Source organism: Equus przewalskii, chromosome 8, assembly GCF_037783145.1.
Source record: "Equus przewalskii isolate Varuska chromosome 8, EquPr2, whole genome shotgun sequence".
Classification (NCBI taxonomy): domain Eukaryota; kingdom Metazoa; phylum Chordata; class Mammalia; order Perissodactyla; family Equidae; genus Equus; species Equus przewalskii.
The window spans coordinates 68,894,110-68,913,435 of NC_091838.1; the positions used below are offsets into that span (position 1 = coordinate 68,894,110).

The following is a 19,326-nucleotide window of genomic DNA, read 5'->3' on the forward strand; positions in this document are numbered from 1 at the left end:
GTAGCTTTTAAAAAATTAGTTGCTTTCTGAGTTGTGAGTCAGGATCTGCTCTCAATTAACTGGATGTCACCTACAAGTTTTTAGTTGCACAAGTGTTCTGGGGCCATAACGTTTCCTGTCCTGTGCATATTTATTTGCCTCATTAGTTTGATTTGTGTGTAGGATAAATGCATCTTTAGTTTCACTGACTAGGGTTAGAATTCTAATGATAAGAATCTACTTGTTCTTGATGGTCTTGAAATTTTTTTGGCCAATCTGAAGCTAATGAAAATAGTAATAATAGAATAATAAGTTATCATAAGTGGCTTCAGCACTGACTCATTCTTTTCCCCCATCTTCCCTATTCTTGCTTTTATCCTGCATGATAGTAACATCTCAGCTGAAAGGGCCCCTGAAACTCTTCAGACCTCTCGTCTCTCCCACACACTCTTCCTTCTCATAGAATAATATCATTCTTTCACTCCATTTGAAAGAAAATTGATGTCCTTTGATGCAGTTCTCATGCAGCTTCTGTGAAACTTTCCCCAATTTCTCCCCCACCCTGTCCTCTGTCTGCTAACTCTGCCGTGTCATTTGTACCTAATTCTTCGACACACTTACACATTATAACTTGTGGTCAGAAACGATCTTCCCTCAAGAGCTAGGAGCTCTGCTAGTGGAATACCACTCCTTCTTCCTCCCTGTATCTTCCCATCGTCCAACATATAAGACCATCCTGTGAACAGCCAACCGAACCAGTGAGTTGCCCTCATCTCACCACTCCCTGACTTCCTAATGCTAGTCATTTGCATTTTCTCTTTTGCTGCCCTGCCCAGCCACGCTGGATATCTACCCTTCAATTCCTCAAATTTTGTATTCCTTTTCTCTAGACCTACAAAATTTTCTCTGTATAGAGCTCCAGTCACTTCAGGAAAAGAGAAAGGGAAGTGCTATTTATTGAGTACCCAGTGTGTTTTAGGTACTGTACAATGTTTTGGTCATTCTCACAACACTATGACGTAAGTATTAATATCCGCATTTTTTATCATGAAAAACTAAGGTTCAGAAAGATTAAGTAGCATAATAAGCTAATAATTGGAAGAGCTAGAATTCAAACACAGGGCTCTCCGCCTCCAAAACCAAACCTTTTTCACTTTTTCCAATCCATTGGCTCTGTGTAGTGACTCAGCCCAACATGAATTCCATGCTAAGCCAATTCATTAGGGTAGTCGCCACCGCTCCATGTTCCTTTGATCTCTTGGCCTGTGATGGCTGTTAACCATCAGTCAGCCAGAGGTCTACCGCCCACTCTGGGTCTTCTGTCCTGCTCTAGTGCTCTAGCTCTCTGCTAAAGAAATGACACAAATTCTTCCAGACATGGCTTTTTACAAAGACAGGCTACTCAATTTCATTTAGACAAAGAATGCCCAATCCACCACTCGCTTATCACCCCAGCCCCTGTAATCCCGTGGTGGACACTGACCAGCAACCGTGAGTTCATTCTCAGCACAGCCTTCCAGGAAGCCATTACCAACTGATGAGAGTTGAGTAGTAGATAAAACCTATTTGCCACTTTGCTTTACCCAGTACCTTGCTGTTGCTGAGCAGTTTTCCCACTCTTCTCTGTTAGTCTTACCACTAACAGAGCAGCTAACTCTCTAAAATCCTCTTCCTTACTCCTGAAAAACTGGACACACATTTTCTTTGCTTTTGCTCACATTGATTCTTCTACTTGGCCCACCTTCCTCCTATCACTGTTTGTAGAATAATTAGTAATAGAGTAGTCTCATTTATTATAAGTTTCATGAAGGAAAACTTGTGTAATGTCTCTCATTGTATATACAGTGCCTTGTGGAGTATCTGACACATGATAGAAGCTCAGTGAACATTTGAATAGAAAAAGAAGGAAGGAAGGATGGATTTGGCACAGGTGGTGTACTGTACATATATCTTTGTTTCCTCCAATAACCCAGTGAAGTCAGTATTATTATCCCTGTTACAGACAAGCAAATGGAAGCCGATAGATGTTACTCTGCTAGTGAATGGAAGAGCTTCCTGTCTTTCACAGACCTGCCCAAATGCCGTCTCTTCTGGAAAGCCTTTTATTATCCCTTCAGCCATGACCATAGCACTGCACAACTGGGGGGACACCATTCACATAGATGACAGTGTGAATGACGCCCCCTGGAGTTGTGCAATTTGGCGGCCCTGGTGAGAGCTCCCTCCTCCATGTTTTCGTGGTACTTGAAGTCTTCCTTACAAGGGTTTTCACTCTCTGCCTTACATCCTACGCGAAAGTCCTTCCTCTACTAGGTTATGAATTCCTTGAGGGAGGGGAAGTGCTTTCTCTGTTGGACACACACAAAATGACTGTCGAATGGTCCGGTATCCTGTCTGCTGTTTTACTCGGCTTGAGCCTTGGTGACATGGGTCCTGTCAACCATCCTCGTCCTCACCTTGGTTTCCCTCCCTCCATGCTCCCCTGGATCTTTCCTACCAATTTCCGGGGAAGCATCTCCTCCTCAGATTGCCTCTCTCCAGCTCTTATACTCAAGGTCATGATGTTCATTAGCCACTAGCAGCACAATGACTAAATGATGTTGTACTTTTCAAGAACCTCAAAACTGTTGATCTTAAAAGAAAAATTATTGGCTCTAAAATTCAAAAAAGTACAGAACCAAAAATAAGTGTTTAAGCAAACAAATACAAAACCAAATATTTTGTCATCTTCATTAAATGTTAAATTTTGCAATGATTACTAAGAAATCATGGCAAACTATAAATTAAATGAGTAACTGGTAGCCCAAGTATTTGAAAAACAAAAATACAAAAATTCTTTTAAAAATGTTTGGCCATAAAATTATTTTTAACATGGGTTATAAATATAACCTTTAGTATGTTTGATATGGTAGTGGGACAGGGGAGCCTCCAAAAATTAAACATACTTGAGATTTTAAAAATAAACTGTCATGGTTTGCAATGCTGTGCCCCTAGGCCAAGAAATATTTGCTGGATTTTAATTGATGGTAGTTAAATGATGGTCTTTGTTGTTGTAGAAGGAAAGAAGCATGGATATTTTATTTTACTTTTATTTATAAAAAAGGAAAAAGAGTTAAGGGAATTTTCTCCACATATGCAATGAGTGCCACATTCCTGTGCAGATATTGAGCAATCTTTGGGGCCCTCGGGTGGTACCAGTAATGGCCTGCTGAGCTCTCTGTCCTGGCCCTGCTTTCATGTTTCCTTGCCACCCTGTTTGGCTCCTTCCGAGGATAGGAAACTGGGGGAGGCACAGAAGCCCTGAGGGCAGAATGCTAGAGCAGATGAAGCAAAGGGACATGGTGGCCAGGACCTGGGAACAGCGCGGGAGCAAAGGCATGTCGAGCCTTTACACTGTTTGCTTTCGCAAGGCATGCCGGAACTGACCTTTCCACTTGCCCTTCACATCCGGGATGGCTCCAAGTGCTGGGCCCTGTTTTAGATACTGATTACGCAGTGACCGTGTGGACAAGACGGTAGAGGTTATTTCCTCAGCAATGAGTATGAACTATTTAAAAGTTAGGTAGAGTTTTGGTATGCTTTTGCTTCAAGCCAGAGGGATCTTTTTCTCTTTCTTTTTTTGGATATTCTTTTGTTTTTCATTCTCTAATATAAGTTGTGGTCCCAGAAGCTGATATTCACTTTAACCTGTTCAAAAAATGCTGTAGCCCTTCATTGCTTTCACTAATATGTGTAATGTTGGCATGCCGTTGCTGCTGGAGGTTCATGCCTAATAATGTCTCCCTACGAACCGTCGAGCAAGGAGGATTCAACTCACAGTGAGAACCAGGATGGGAGTGGAATGGAGGCACGCTCAGCTGGAGGTTAGAGCCCTGGTCTAAGGTGAAATGTAAAGCATGTTAAATATATTCTGTGTTTGTATAGTCATTATGATACATCAACTATAACCACCATGAGGGGAGTTTTTTTTAATGAATGGATTCATGTGATCCACCTTCTCCAAAAGTTTAGAATTGCCAGTTAAATACATATGTATTTTTCAAAGGAAATCATCAAAAAGGACATTCCACTCTTATTACAAAGCTATTTTCAGGGTAAATATTTTGATAGATGTGGTTCAGTGCACCTGGAGCTGAGTGAGCCATGGCTGAGCCCCAGGCAGTTAGCACAGATGGAGTACTGAGATACAGCAAGGGTTGTTTTCCCCCCATCTATGTTGCAAATGGTTGATTGTGGCAGCATGAACATTAACATTTTCTATGCCACTGTCAGAATAGCTTCCTTGTGAAAAATGGGCTTGTTATTTAAGAACGATAATGACCATGCTAAGACTTCTCTCACAAATAAATTTATAAGGGAGTATGTTAACGATACAAGCGCTTTGTTAGGTAAGAATACTAATTACAATCAAGTCAATAGACGGGAATAAGGAAAATCTGCTTAAACTTGTATCGGATGTAATATTAAGTGTTTGGGTCCAGGGATTTATTGGTCCTACGGCAAAAAAGATGCATTAAGATGGAAAGATTGCTACTTTAATTTTTCTGTTTTATTGAAGCTAAGAGTGGAAACATTAAGCATATTTAAATCATAACTTATAATTTATTAAAATAATCAAGTACATTTTTCATCTTTGCTGTTAGGAAATAAGCATTAACAGTTAAAATGTTGGCTTTTTTCCATGCTTGCCTATCATCCCGCTAGATAGGTTACTTTAGGTGACATTTAAAAGTTGTAACACATTTTTTTCCTTCGAGCTAAAGTCCTGTCTGATCAGCCCTGACAAAGTTTGTCCTTATGAAGGTAGCCCTGTTTATCAGCAGAGGAATGACGTAGGAAACCCAGCGCAGTCTTCTATACTCTCATAGATTAGCGAGAAATGCCTTGAGCTGTATGCCAATGAGCATGTGTTTTGTCATTTTTTGTTTTCCTGCTGGAGTGTAAGTTCCTTGAGGGCAGGACCCATCTTTATGTCCTCATCTAGTGGTTGTTGAATAAATGTTGAAGGGCTCATTGCTGAGAAAGTGACAGTTTTCTTTAACACCCCAGAAGCTGTCAGCAAAGAAATGGTAAAGATGATTTTTTGAAGAAACCACCAAGGTGTCTTTCTCAGCCACACAGACAGGAACAGGGGTAATGTGAGCTAGTTAAAGAAGTTACCTTTGCTGGAAGCTGGTTCGTTGTAAACTTAGTCTTGTGTTTCTGCTAGAGAAAAATAGGCCCAAATATTCCCTCAGAGAGAGCCTGCTTAAATTCAGCAACTGAATTTGATTTTCCAGAGACTTCCTAAACTGATGAAATGTCCTTTTAATACCATTTACCTAAAATATTCTCATATTGCAGCATCTGCTAAGCCTATTATGTTCTTTTATTAGACAGTTTTATTGTTCTGTGTACAAACTGCTTATTTACAGCAATAAAGCTGAGTTGACTGCAGACTTTCTAATAAGCAGGAATTTTTTTTAACAGTGAAAGAAACTGCACAAAGAAATCCTATTATCACACATAGTATTAAAACAGAAAATCCTACTCAGAAATGATCCTATTAACCTCATTAAAAAAAGGAAAGTCTCTGTTTGAAGTCTAGTTGATGGTAATATAAAATGACACCAAATGTGTAATTCTAGCAATGCTTTTGACCTCTTATGTGTGTTTTAGTTTTTTGAGGGGAACCCAGACAGGAGAAAGCCCTTAAATGTCTGTAAATTCTTTGTTTAAGGCACAGGATTCAATAGCAGTTCACTGACTAATTGAGGAAATATTTTTATTACATTATGAAATCCAAAATTTGGTGAGGAAAATCTTGTTTTATACTGGTGTAGTTCATCTGTAACTATATTTGGATTGAATAAACATGTTTAATTTAGTAATTTAAGACTTTCTCAAGTGCATATTTGCCTCCCTGGCTGCTACCCTGCAGACCTCCAGTCTTCCTGAGTTTTAACACAGCTACAGAGACCACAGAATTTTCCAGGAAGAAAATCCTGCCCACCTACCCAGAAGAGGTCAATGAATGCAAATGTCAACTTTTTACCTAAAACCCTCGTGACAGTTATAAGCAGATTAAGATGGCTTAGAAAAGATTTCAGAGTTTTTGCCAATGACAGCCTTTCTTCCTTAAAACACGTGGGTGAGATATAGTTAGCTATTTGCCCAAATTGTGCAAAGCACTGCAAAACAGCAGCATGGTCATCTGACCTGGAGCCAATGAAAGGACACTTGCCCCATTTCTCATTTTTGCAGTGGTGCTTTAATGCTGGAGACTTTGGGAGACAACTAAACCAAATTGAGAGTGAGCTGTTTATTTTGTCATCTGAGTCAGAGAGGAAAGCCCAGTCACTAAATGACTAAAATTTCAATGTACTATAGAGCCAGGCTGGTAGAGTAGACTGCTGAGTGTATTGAAACAGTGCTTCCAGAATCTTAGAAGGCTCTGCTGCACCTCCACATCTTCCTGTACATCCTATCTAGCTCATAGTTTGCAAACTCGGAATCCTGTAGGGGCCAAGGAGGAAAGTAAATGGATAAAACTGGTCCCATTGAAATTAGTGAGCTAGAGAGCAGATGCCCTGTCTAGTGTCTTATCTTCCAATTTTTGTAGAGAAATTGGAAATTTGGATTTTTTAATGAAATCTCTTGATTTTTAAATCTCAGCTATTGATTGAGAATTTTAAAGCAATGTGTAGCTGAGCAAAACCTGTCTGCAGGCTACATATGGTTGATGGGTCACATATGTACCTCTGCTCCACTAATTCCCTTGATTTAAGAGTCAGATCTTATTCTTTTGATTTCAGGCTTTTGTCTCTACATTTTAAAACAGTTAGAACCCTGAGAAAGTCAGTGCTTCAGGCTATGTCGAGGGAGACTCAGTAATTTCCACTGAGTTCCGTTCAGCACACAGTTACTGTGTGTTATCTGTTATAACACATTGTGCTTGGGCACTGGGAATAATGCTTTACAGCCTGTGCCCTCAAAGTAGCTGTCGGCTGTTCTAGAAGAGGAGCCCTGACACCAGTGACCTCTGTTACACGTGACTTGGAGCTCCAGTGTAAAGCCATATTAGGCAGCCCTGGACTCTTCCTCTTGCAAATATTTTCACCTAAATTATGGATGGAAACTATGATGAGGGCCACCATGCTATGTAAGAACATAGTCTAGCATAAATCTTGAAAGAGCAAGTCGTAAAGCAAACCACCTGAATTCGAATCTTGATTGTGCTTCTTGATAGTTGTGTGACCTTGAGCATGTTATGTAACCTCTCTATGATCTCACTTTCCACATCTGTAAGTGGAAAAGTAATAATATCGACATCAGCAGGTTATGATGATGATTAAATAAAATAAGCTTATATGTAAAGCTCTTAGCACAATGCCTGACACACAGTAAATGCATAGTGATTTCTAACCACTGCTGCTACTGAACTTATAATCAAGAAAACTACATTTAGGCACCCCTTCTGCCTCTTAAAAGCTGTGGCCAACTGGAAACCACTTAACCTCTGTAAATATCAGTAAGATTAGGATAATATGAAGATTAAATGTAATTATGTATTATAACAAAAAAGAGATGCACAGATCTTATTTGATGGTTGGGGAGGGCTGTCAACATAGCAGCATGGGGAGAGGGCATGGCCCTCATGACAGCATAATCGACATGTGGACCACAGACCATAGAGGAACCCAAGGCCGATTTTGCCTCTCTCTGAGTGTCCACTCAGGCACCCTGATCCACAGCACAGCATTGGAATATTATTGGCTTTAGAATGACTAAATTAAAATTCAGAGTACAAATTTTACTTTTGGGTACTCCTACTTTGTTAAAAAGTACCCCCTAAAGAGAGCATATTTCCTTGACTCTCACAACTCCTTTATTCGACTCGTTTTCAAAGAGGTTCAAACTGTGGTTAAGACTTACTTAGAGTGACGTGCAGATAATCCACTTCAGAGCACTGGAGATCCTAGCAGAGTGACCTGGTATCTTGAGACCAACCAACCAATAGTCTTTGTTTCAGAAATGAGGAAACAGGACTGGAGAGATTCCCTCCTTATCCAGGACTGTCGAACCAGTGATCTTTGCACCACCCCAAGATACTTAGAATGAGTTGTTTTCAGGATTTTCAGCTGTTTCTCTGACTTCCCACATTTTTAAAGACATTCAAATTTGTTTTGATATCTTTAAATCTCTTGGGAAAAAATGACATAGTGAATATGGAGGCACTTAAAGAGTTTCTGTACCATGCTCAATCAGTATTACTACTCGAGTCTGCTCTAAGGAAAGGCTTTCTTGCATCGCTTTATTCTGTGATAATATTAGAATAACTACTAACCACAGCAACAGCAGAAACATGCAGTACCACAGTCCAGGGAGAAATTTATTTTTGATTTGTGAAGAAAATAGCTTAATAGAACCAAATGAAAATAGATTGATCAAAACAGTGAAAACCCTGTTCCTGTTTTAGAGTTTGTGAAGAGCCTGATTTGTACATATACTTTTTATAGCTCATGTGCTAATTGACACAAAGATAACACCTGTGTAATTTATTTTTAAAAATCTTACTAAAATCTATGTCTCAGTAAGATTTTAGGAAAGAATAGCAACAGCTGGCCCCACATCTGCTTGAATGATGCAGCGTGAAAAGGATTCTAAATATATTTGGAATTTGAGTCAAATGTACTTACTTCCATGCTGTACCACAAAGTATCAATGGAACTAGATCTGAGGGAGCTTACCATTAAAATAACCTAAAACTAAAATGGTATGGTTTGCTCTGGAAACCAACAAATATTTACCTTAAGCAATCTTTGTTAGCAAACTTGAAATGTAACTGGTCTTTTCCCACTTGCCAGATGGAGAGAAAGATTATTCCAGGGCTTGGAGGAGTAAAAATAAATCACATGGGCACAAGAAAGTAGCTTTTTACAAGAAGTCTTCATCCCGTTCAATAGCTCAGGAATGCCTTGTTTCTATTTTTGTTAGTCTTTGAATTTCAGAGCACCTGAGTTAGCAGCTCTGGACATCCATACCTCCTTCCTTCTCTTTTTCCCTTCCTCCGTTTGCTCCTTCCTTCCTTCAACAGATATTTCTTAAATACTCACTGTGTGCCAGGTACTTTATTATACTCTGAGGGTCCAGAGAAATAGAGGATAGACGTAGTTTTTACTCTCATAGAGTTTTAAACTTTAAGTGACATAATGGATTTTATACTTTAAACATATAGATTTAGATAAAGAGGCACCTATATAGCTCTTAATAAGTATCAATAAATAACAGCTATATGTGAAAACAATACAAAAGTCTGTGAAGCCTGTGACAGCAGACTCAATGTAATAGCTGCTGTTTATGGAGCACTGACAATATGCCAGGAATTCGCATATGTATACGTAAACACACGCACGTACACTTACATAGAGACATGCATGTTGTTGTACCTAGTCATTACAACATTCTAAGGGTAAATGTTATTATCCCAATTTACAGATGAAGAAACTGAAGCTCAGTGAGGTTGGATTGTTCAAGGGTACATGGCTAATAAGTGACGGAGCCAGAATTCGAACCCAGGGTTATCTTGACTAAAACTTGAGCCCTTAACCATTAGGATGTACCTTGGAGTCTTATTTGTATGGTCTCCGTTGCCCCTTGCTGCACGTCACCCCCGGGGACAGAACCACTAGCAGCAGTTGTTCCCCTACGCTCCCGGGCCTGGGATAAAGTATTTGTGCTCCCCTCTCAACACCTAACCTGACTCCTTCTCAGGATCACAAGGCTACCAGAAAATCAGAAGAAATGAATCATCAGTGAAAGCCGAAGGTCTTTGCCTTAGCACTGTTTTCCTTTGCATTGATATGTCCTTACAATGGTAACAACAAAAAGTGTTTAATGAGCACTCTCTTCCAGATTTGCCCAATCTTCAGAGACTTCAAATAACATCTTTATATGTGCATCCTACACCGTGTATTTGCATAGAACGTTGTATTTTACAGAGCACGTTCACATCTATTATCTGCTTAAGTCTTACAGTCTAGGCCGAAGCATCATTTCCCTCCATTTTATAGATGAAGAAACTGAGGCCGAGCAAAGACATTGCCCGATGCTAATAGTTAATTTCTAGCAAAGCTGACACTCAAACTCAGATCTGATTCCCTTGCATCCTAAGAAAATCATGTTTGTGTAGTAGTTGTAATCCCCTGGATTGAGGGCTGTGTTTCACTGTTAATCCCAGAACTTCAGAAGATGCTGATGAGGGGGGTGGAGTGTCTGTGTGCCTCTTCTGTAGGGTTTTTCCCAGCACGTGAGAAACCTTCAGATTAGTAAGGTACAGAATTTGTCTCCTGCTCTCTGCTGTTGCTCCAAACCCAGTGTCACTATGTCGTGCCTCCTGCTACTGCTTTCCACAGGTGCCTGACCACAGGACATATGTTGCTTGACAACTCTCCTGGCTAGAAACAATAATAAAGTAGAATTTGTTTAAATCCATTACATAATTAGGACGTCTGTCTCCGCCAGTACCTTTTCCTCCCGTTATGTGTTCTCTCCAATGTCATTAGTCTCTCCATCTCTGCCAGCTTTCCTCTCAGCCTAGAAACCCATCTTTCCATCTTTTCCTTTAAAATGATTGATGGACAGATAACAGAGAGAGAGAGGGAGATTAAGATTGTCCTGCCTCTTGCTGATGTCCCTTCTCTCACTTCTCCTCAAGCAGGCTTCTTAAAAGAGCCGTCTGAATCCCTAGGGGCCACTTCCTGTCTTCCATTCACTCCTCAGCTGTGACAGCCTGATAGCTTCTGCCACTCCAGTGAAACCTCCCTGGAAAATATCTCCAGCGACCTGCAGATTGCAAGATTTTTTCAGTCTGTATCTTACTGAGTCTCTTTGCATCATTTAAAATGGTTGCTTACTTCCTGCTCCTAGAAACTCGTTGCTTTCTACTTCATCGCCTTTGTGAGCTTCTTGATTCCTCTGCCCACACCTAAAATATTATTTTTTTAAGGATTCTGCTTCTGGCCAATTGCTCTCCTTTATAGTGACTCTCATTATGTCATTTCAATTATTGTCCTGGCCTCAGCTCCCACACCCACCTTGATGCTGTTGAGCGAGATCCCGGCCATAATCCTGTCCTTATTTCTCCACTTGGATGTGGCAGCACTGTAGCTGCAGCATGGCCTTTTTTCTTCCAGAATCAGCTCTTCCTCCGGCAATCCCCGCCTCAGTGGATCATCCACATGAGCAAAAACCTGGAGTCATAATTGACTGACTCTCCTCCTTCACTCCCAATAACCACATTTCAGTTATTTTGCCTTTTAGATATTTCTCAAATCTGTTTTCTCTTTGTGCCCTGGTCCTTTTTCCCAGCACTTGTCTTTACTTATGTCCTTCCTTGTGGCTGAAATGCTTCTCTCACTTTTGTTGTTATTGTTGTTAACACAGCTAGTGTGTTCTTGCTCATTCTTAAAGACTCACTTCAGGCTGTATTGCCCTTTACTTCTATGCATGTGTCTTTCTTAACACTCTCCACATACTGTGGAACTGTCTTCCCCACAGAGAGGCTAAGCTTCATTACAAGTACTCTTCCCTAGTCTTACTCGTCTTTATCCTCTCAGGGCCTACAACAGTACCTAAAACTTAGTGAGTCCTCAATAAATATTTGTGGAATTGAATCAGACTTTCTAGAGTAATCAGAACACATGAAAAGCATTGCACACGGGAGCTTTGGAGGAAAATACAGGCAATTATCCAAAGCATCTCGTTCTTGCAGCTGTTACAGGACTACTGGATGTTAACACGTAGACTTTCTTCTGCTCACATCTTCGCCTTGTCCATGAACATTATATGCTCCTTTCTCTTAGCAAATCCGTCTCTGCCTCTGCTCTTGGTCTGTCTGACTTCACTTTGTTGAGTACAAAGACGACTCCTGCTTATTCTCTTGGACTCAGCTCAAAGGCCTACCTCAGGATGGATTAGATACCTCTCCATGCTTCTGTCTCTTGCATGACACTTATCAGAGGGCATTGTCATTCCCTGTTTCTTGTCTGTCTTTCCCAGTGAACTGTGAGCTCATTTAGGACAGAGACCAGGTCTTACTCCCCTTACGTTCACAGTCCCTGACATGTCTCTTTCTCAATGTCTGATGAATAATGAAGGAATATACTGTAAAAGTAGCAGATATTTGTGGGTGTGCTGTTATTGAAATCTCCAGAGTATGTCTACCCTTTCCCCCCAAATATAAAGCTTAATCTTCTTTTCTTGAATAGGACGTTAAAGCCATGTATTTTAGGTGTGTTCAAATTCTGGTGTCTCCAGTTAACAGTTGTTAATCAGACTAGCTGATCAACTACTGAGCCTAAATCAAAGCATTCGTTATCAAAGCCTTTTTGTTTATGAGTACAAATACACCATTGATGTTTATAAGAAGAACTATTTTCTCCCCTGAAAGTTAACTAGCCGCAAAAGCTGGTATACACATGTGATCGTGTTTTTCACAGAGTTTAAAGAATGTTGGTCTTTGATGTTCTGCCCTTGAATGGAAATGAGTCTGCATTATAAAATTACCCATGGGGAAAATGGGAAACTTCTAGGTGAGCACCTGAGAAGCAATGTTAGAATTCCTAAGTATTAAAATGCAGCAGATAGGTTGTTTATAACATAGGAAAGAAGCTACATTTTTTTGGTAGTAGTCCATATGTCTTATGCTATGAAAATGAGTGAGGTTAAATAGAATCTATTAATATTTCATATTAAATAGAAATGTCTCAGTTAAGATGATTGAAAGCAAAAGGCACTAACACAGTAGCTTTATTAGCAAAAAAAAAAAAAAAAAGAAAGAAAAAGCTATAAAGAAGTAGGGGTGTGTCATGGGAAAAGGGACTAGAACCAGAATATGAAATGGGCTCTTCAGGTCTTTCTCAGACAGTAAAATCTCTCATCTCTACTTCTTTCCGTGACTTGCTTCTTTTCTTTCTCTTTAGACTAGCTCTCTCAGTTTCCCCTGGCCATCTGGCAGAAGATGGCCACGCACAGCACCCTAGGTTGTATATCCTCTTTCAACCCAGCTGAAGAGCTCAGACTGAATTAGAATCTCTCAGTTCCAATCCAACCTCTCAGAAGAGAGAAGTTGGTTGATATAGCGTAGGTCAGAAGTCCACTGTGGTCCAAGCAACTGTGGTCAAGTGGACAGAGCCATGTGATACAAACACGGTTACCTTGACACCCATATGAATGCAAAAGTTGCCTTCTCAGACAGGATGGACCATCGTGAGCTAGCCAGACCCCACTACCACCAAAAACCAAAGAAGCATGAAATGAAAAGGACAACATAGGAGCACTCATCCCAGTGTATGGTATTTATAGGCTTATTACCTGTTTCCGAACTATATGCATCTTGAGGAGAGGTATCTTAATTATGTTTAATTCTCTAGTACCTAGGGTAATGCTTGACAGCAGGCATTCAGTAAATATTTGTTAGATGAACAGAAGCAGATATAAGCTCTGCCTTCATGGGAAATACAGTCTGGCAATGAAAGCAGGCAATAAACAAACAAGCAGATAAAAAGCTACGATTACAGTGAACACTAAGCACATTAAAAAAAGGAAGAGAGAGAAAGGAGGAGTTACTAAGCAAGAATAGAAACTTCCAGAAGATTGTTGATGGTGTTAAAACCCAAGATAGCTATACTGATTTTGCACATTTATCCCAAGAGGCAGTAGTCATAAAAGATTCCATTTACATTTCATTCCATTTATAACTTTAATACCAAAAAAATGATTGCTAGAAAGAGCTATGTGAAAATTATAAATAAATGTAATTAGTGTTTGCTGATAGCTTTTAATTTTTATCTGACCATTTTAAATTGATCAACTCCTAACTCACAGCTTGATGTAATTATAAAACATTTCTCTGAGATGGTGAATGATTAATTAAGTGCACAATAAAAGATAAACTTTGGCCAGCTCTGCAAAGAGATCTGGATTAAGATTACAAATAACAGAATACACATGTTCTCTAAAGAGGAATCCGATAGGATCAGATCATAAACCAGGATGTGTTTTGTGGATATGATTGAAAGATTCTGCCCAGTGATCTTGGTGATGGTAAAAGAGACTAAAGAAGAAAAGATCTAAGAAATGTGTTTTATTGGTATGCTTATTGCCAATATCTAACAAGAGAAAGAACTATTCTGGAAGCAAACCAAATCCCTTAAACAATAACTAACAAAGCTTTTACCTAGCTATATTAATTAGAGTAACTAACAGGTACTTCTATATAAACAACTCCCAATCTCCAGTGGCTTATTACTGTGTATTTTTTCCCTATGTAAAATTCACTGCAGATGCAGGGGGGCAGGGGGGTCCTTCTCCATAAAGTTAGTCAAGAACCCAGGCTCCTTCCATCTTGTGACTCCCTCCTCCTCAGTCCCCTCCATTCAAGCTGGTCCATGGGGAAAGAGTGAGGTTGGGCCAGGTTGAGACAAAGAAGTGCACATCACTTCCACTCACATTTCACTGGCCAGGATATGTACCACACCTACCCACAGGGAAGGCTAGAAAAAAAGAATGTGGATACTGGTGAGTATTCTCAGTGTCTGCCACACTAGTGATATGTAGATTCGAGAAGCTGTGGAAGGGAAAATAGTGTGAAAAAGCCCTTTGTGTCTTCAAAAGAATTTTCTTGATAAACTTTGAAATGGTTTCAAAGTTGGCTTTCCAAAAAAAAACAAGGAAAAAAAGATGGGAATTTAGGAAATGTTGCTCAGAAGCCTCTTAGCGCTGGTGGTGGTATTAGCTTCTGTAGACCACCTATGATTCCCTGTCAGTGATGGAAAATCCAGAAGAAACTTAAGAGCCTACGGTTTCTGAAAAGTACAGGCATCTAATCACAGTGGTGATAGTTCTTGTCTTTCCTTCCAAGTGACATACCCATTGAAGAATATCATCCTCTCCTCCAGGAGGGTTCTACAACATAGAAAACAAAACTTAAATGTTGGCATGTCATACTTGCTAAACACTTTCTTTAGTCTGGAGTGCCATTTCCCAACCAGGAAGTGAGGAAAGAGTATAATTCCGTAGTTTTACTTTGACCTGTCCCAATGGGCCTAGTTTATTTCTGGTACCATATGCTCCTCCCTATGGTAGCAATAGCTATGCCTGAGGTCTGTTTCAGAGATTCTGCAAACTTAAATTCTACTACAATAATAGCTTATGCTATTGAGCACTTACTGCATTCCAGGCACCCTTCTAAGTACTTTACATCCTTGCAGAAATCCTGGTGGCATGTATTATTATCCTCATTTTACAAATGATGAAACTGAGGTGCAGAGATGTCAGATAACTCGCATCAAGGTTAAACAGCTAGTGATAAGTGGCAGAGCTCGAATTTAAACCCAGGCACTAGCTCCAGAGCTCATCCTGCTAAACATTAAGCTGTAGTATAGGGGAAAAAACAAACAACAACAACCACAAAAGACCACCGGGGGATTTCCTGACATTAAATAGAATGCCACTGACCTTGGACTCTCGGGGGTCTTGTCTATGAATCCACATTGGAAATAACCTCTGCCCTGGAAGCTTCAGATTTTATCAAGGGAGATACAAACCAGGCATTTGAAGGGCGTGAATCTTATTGTTGTAACCAGGACTGACTAAATTCTGAGGGACATAATTGCTTTTCAGATGCCCCAGATTTATTTCGGCAAGTAGCTGTAGTGGCGCTCATCAGCTGTCCCCAAGTAGGGCAAAGATTTTTATTTACTGACTCAAATTGGTTATTTTTTGAAATGTATTTGAATTCAATTCAATAAGTGATAATTGAGCATCTCCTCTGTGGAAAGCTGCATGCTAATTATTGTGGAGAACACAAACAGGAGGAAAGCTTAATCATCAAGAATACACTGATTAGTCGAAGTAGGAGGATTACCTTAAACGTTAGTGAGGTCACTGAAACTTTTGAAGGCCATTCTTTCTTTAGGTTTTGAGATTTTAGCTGGTAGGTTACATGCTGCCAGTTGTGAAAGGGGATGGCATTAGGATCTCTAAAGAAGTGATCCTAGCTATAGTTAGATGATCATATTTCCTTCTATCTGATGTGTTAATATTCTTTTTTATAACAGCTTTATTGATGTATTATTCACTTACCATACAGTTTACCCATTTAAAGTACACAATGCAGTGGTTTTTAATATATTAGCAGAGTTGTATAGCTATCACCACAATCAATTTTAGAACATTTTTAAAAAGAAACCCTGCATCTATTATCGTTCACTTCCCATTTTCCCCCAAGTTCCCCAGCTCTAGGCAACGACGCATCTACCTTCTGTCCATATAGTTTTGCCTGTTCTGGGTATTTCATATAAATGCATTTGTGGTCTTTTGTAACTGGCTTCTTTCACTTAGTGTAATGTTTTCAAGGTTCTTCCATGTTGTAGCATGTATCAGAACTTTATTCTTCTTAGTGCCAAGTGACATTCCATTTTATGGTTGTGCCACATTTTATTTATCCATTCATCAGTTGATGGTCATTTGGGTTGTAACTGTTTTTTGGTTTTTATAAATAATGCTGCTATGAACATTTGTGTACACGTGACGTATGTTTTCATTTTCATTTCTCGTGGTATTTGTCTGGGAGTGCAATTGCTGGGTCATATGGTAACTCTATGTTTATCCTTTTTAGGAACTGCCAGACTGTTTTCCAAAGCGACTGCACCATTTTACATTCCTACCAGCAGTGTGTGAGGGTTCCAATTGCTCCACGTCCTCGCCGACTCTTGTTGTTATCTGTCTCTTTGATTGTAGCCATCCTAGTGGGTGTGAAGTGATATCACATTGTTTTGATTTGCATTTCCCTGATGGATTAATATTGTAATATTTATTTTACCAACCTCAGTCAAAAGCTTTAATCTTATACTTTCTTATGCACATAATGGAAACTGTCTTACATTACTCGATCGACTTTCTAAAACAAAACCGTAATACTCTACAAGACAAATGTCATTTATGGGGTTAGAGTTATACCTGAAAAAATACAAAGTGAAATGACATGGAGTTAAGATTGTGCACTCATCTGGGAAATTTGTTTTGCAGTATGAATTCATTCACAGTGTTCCGAGGCCTTTATCTAAGCTACTCAAGTACTATTATGTGACATTTACTGGATAATCCGGACGGCACTTTGGTTAAATCCACAATGTGATGTCATCTAGTAAACACTTGAAAGTGGAGATGCATGTCTCTTCTAGTTTTATCAGTCAAGATTAGCAGCGGTTCACAGCACAGTGAACTTTTTCTCCTCTGTGATCTATCAGTCTGTGTCTTATTGCAGGCCAATAATCTGTCACCTGAAACTACTTAAAATAGGTTGGACTTTCTTGAATGTCGTGTTGCTGTGATGACATCGGGTTTTGGCTGCAGAAGAAGGGAAAGCACTTCTTTATGACTTGTTGGCCTCTGTATCCCTTGTTTCCAGTAAAAGCACTGTGGATTTTTAGCCCTTAGCTTATATACTTAGACTTTCTTCTATCCTGGTTGTAGCTTCCATCTCTTTACCTTGTGGAGGCTCCTAGTGTGCTTATCTTTGTGTTTCTATCAAAGAAAGAAAAACATGTGGGGCTTAGAAAGGGTCAGAATTTTACCATCTTGATTTCACCAGCTAACAGATATGTAAAAAGAGCTTCTGCAAAAGCCATTTGGTGAGAAAAGAAAAAAGAAGTTGGTCAAAATTCAGAGAATGCTTTCTTCAGTGAAGGTCTCAGTATCTCTCAGAAAGCACCCCCCAAAAAGACACCCTGATGGTAGACTGGTCATCCTCCCTGACCCATAGAGAAAGTGACCACACAGATCCAGACACTCCCTGATAGGCTCTCCATGCCTGTCTCCAGTTAGCACAGCTCCGAGAAGGTCTGGGAGGGACAAAGGAGGGACAGAGAAGGAGCTGCGGGTGGATAGTTAATCCCATCATAATATACCACCACATGTGCTGCCTTATTTGTTCCTTGACTTTTAATATGCATTTATGTAGCTTAGACGGGGGGGGGGGGGGGGGGGGGGGTTGGTATGAGCTAGGTTTATGGGCAGTTCTTGAATTTTGTAAACTACTGCGTAATCCTGTCCCATGTGCCTTTAGACCTATCAAAGAACCAGGTAGTGTTTATTCAAGTATTAGCAGGAGTTATAATTTAGATTCTTATTTTTGCAAATGATTGGCCCTTGAGTAATAATTAAAGTAATAATAACTAGCACTTACTGAGCGTTGACCCCGTGCTAGGCATGATACTGCTAGCTTTTCAGAGGTCATCTCATTTAATTCCTTCCATAGCCCTCTGAAATAGGTACTGTTATCATCCCCATTTTACAGCTGAGGTTTAATGAAATTTAGTGCTGGCCTTACCTGGAGCTTGCACCGTGAGCTTCCCAACAAACAGCTCATCACACACTAGAAATGGGGGCGTCAGGGGGCAGTGAGAGAGAGAGACTATGAATGAATGAGAAAGAGCATTCCTCAAATAGGGAAGCAGATTGATGAGTTTTGCAGTAGGGAAGTTTGGTTTTTTGTTTTTAGTTTGTCCTGGTAGTTTTTATTAAAGCTTTTAAGATTTCCTTTCTCTCCTTCATATTCTTACACACGATGTGAGGTGATAACTGCTAAGGAAAGGCAAACTCAAGTTGTTTATTCCTGTAGGAAAATGGCCGAGATGTATCTTTCACGGAACAAAAACGGATTTGAGGTTTTGCTTTTTCTTTTCTGTTAAGAAATTAGAGTAAAAAAGAACATGCTTATACTGGTTTTCCTTCAGAAAACCAAGAACCTTTGGCCACTTATTTTGCTTAGAAAATACAGAGTATATTTAGAAGTTAAGGAAGTATTTTCATTCTCATTGCAAGCATAAAGCTATTCGTAGTCACTTATTCAATTAAATTACTAAAATCACTTCACTGGGCCATTTTACTGTGAGATATCCTAGAATCATTGATGCACACACAGTCCCTGCACACCCCTCTTAACGGCCTCTATTTCATACCTCTCATTGCTTTTTAGTCAAGGTAAATGTCTGAGTGTAATGTAACTAAACTTACATTCCTATAAAAATACCTGGTCAAAAGGGAGCTCTTCAAGCCACCAATCTTCTCCATGTAAAACAGAATCCCTGGAGTTTGCCCCACCCAGTCCTTCCCCTGCCCTGCAAAGGTGGCAATTCTTTAGTCTGCTCTATAAAATCTCCACAAAGCAGTCGTCTTTGATTGAGGCCTGTCCTGGGACAGGCAGCTCGTCCCATTTTTCAGGTAGTTCTAAATGGTGGAAATAATTTCCTTTGTTGAGCCAAATTTCACGTTCTTTGATGTCTGCTTTTCAACACTAACTCT

General features: G+C 39.8%; 1 protein-coding gene across 5 annotated transcripts in view; it reads left to right on the plus strand.

The window, feature by feature from the left end:
• The window catches only part of NSMCE2 (NSE2 (MMS21) homolog, SMC5-SMC6 complex SUMO ligase), a 226,571-nt gene that overhangs the window by 144,867 nt on the left and 62,378 nt on the right, over positions 1 to 19,326 (plus strand). The gene's annotated exons all lie outside the window — the stretch shown is intronic.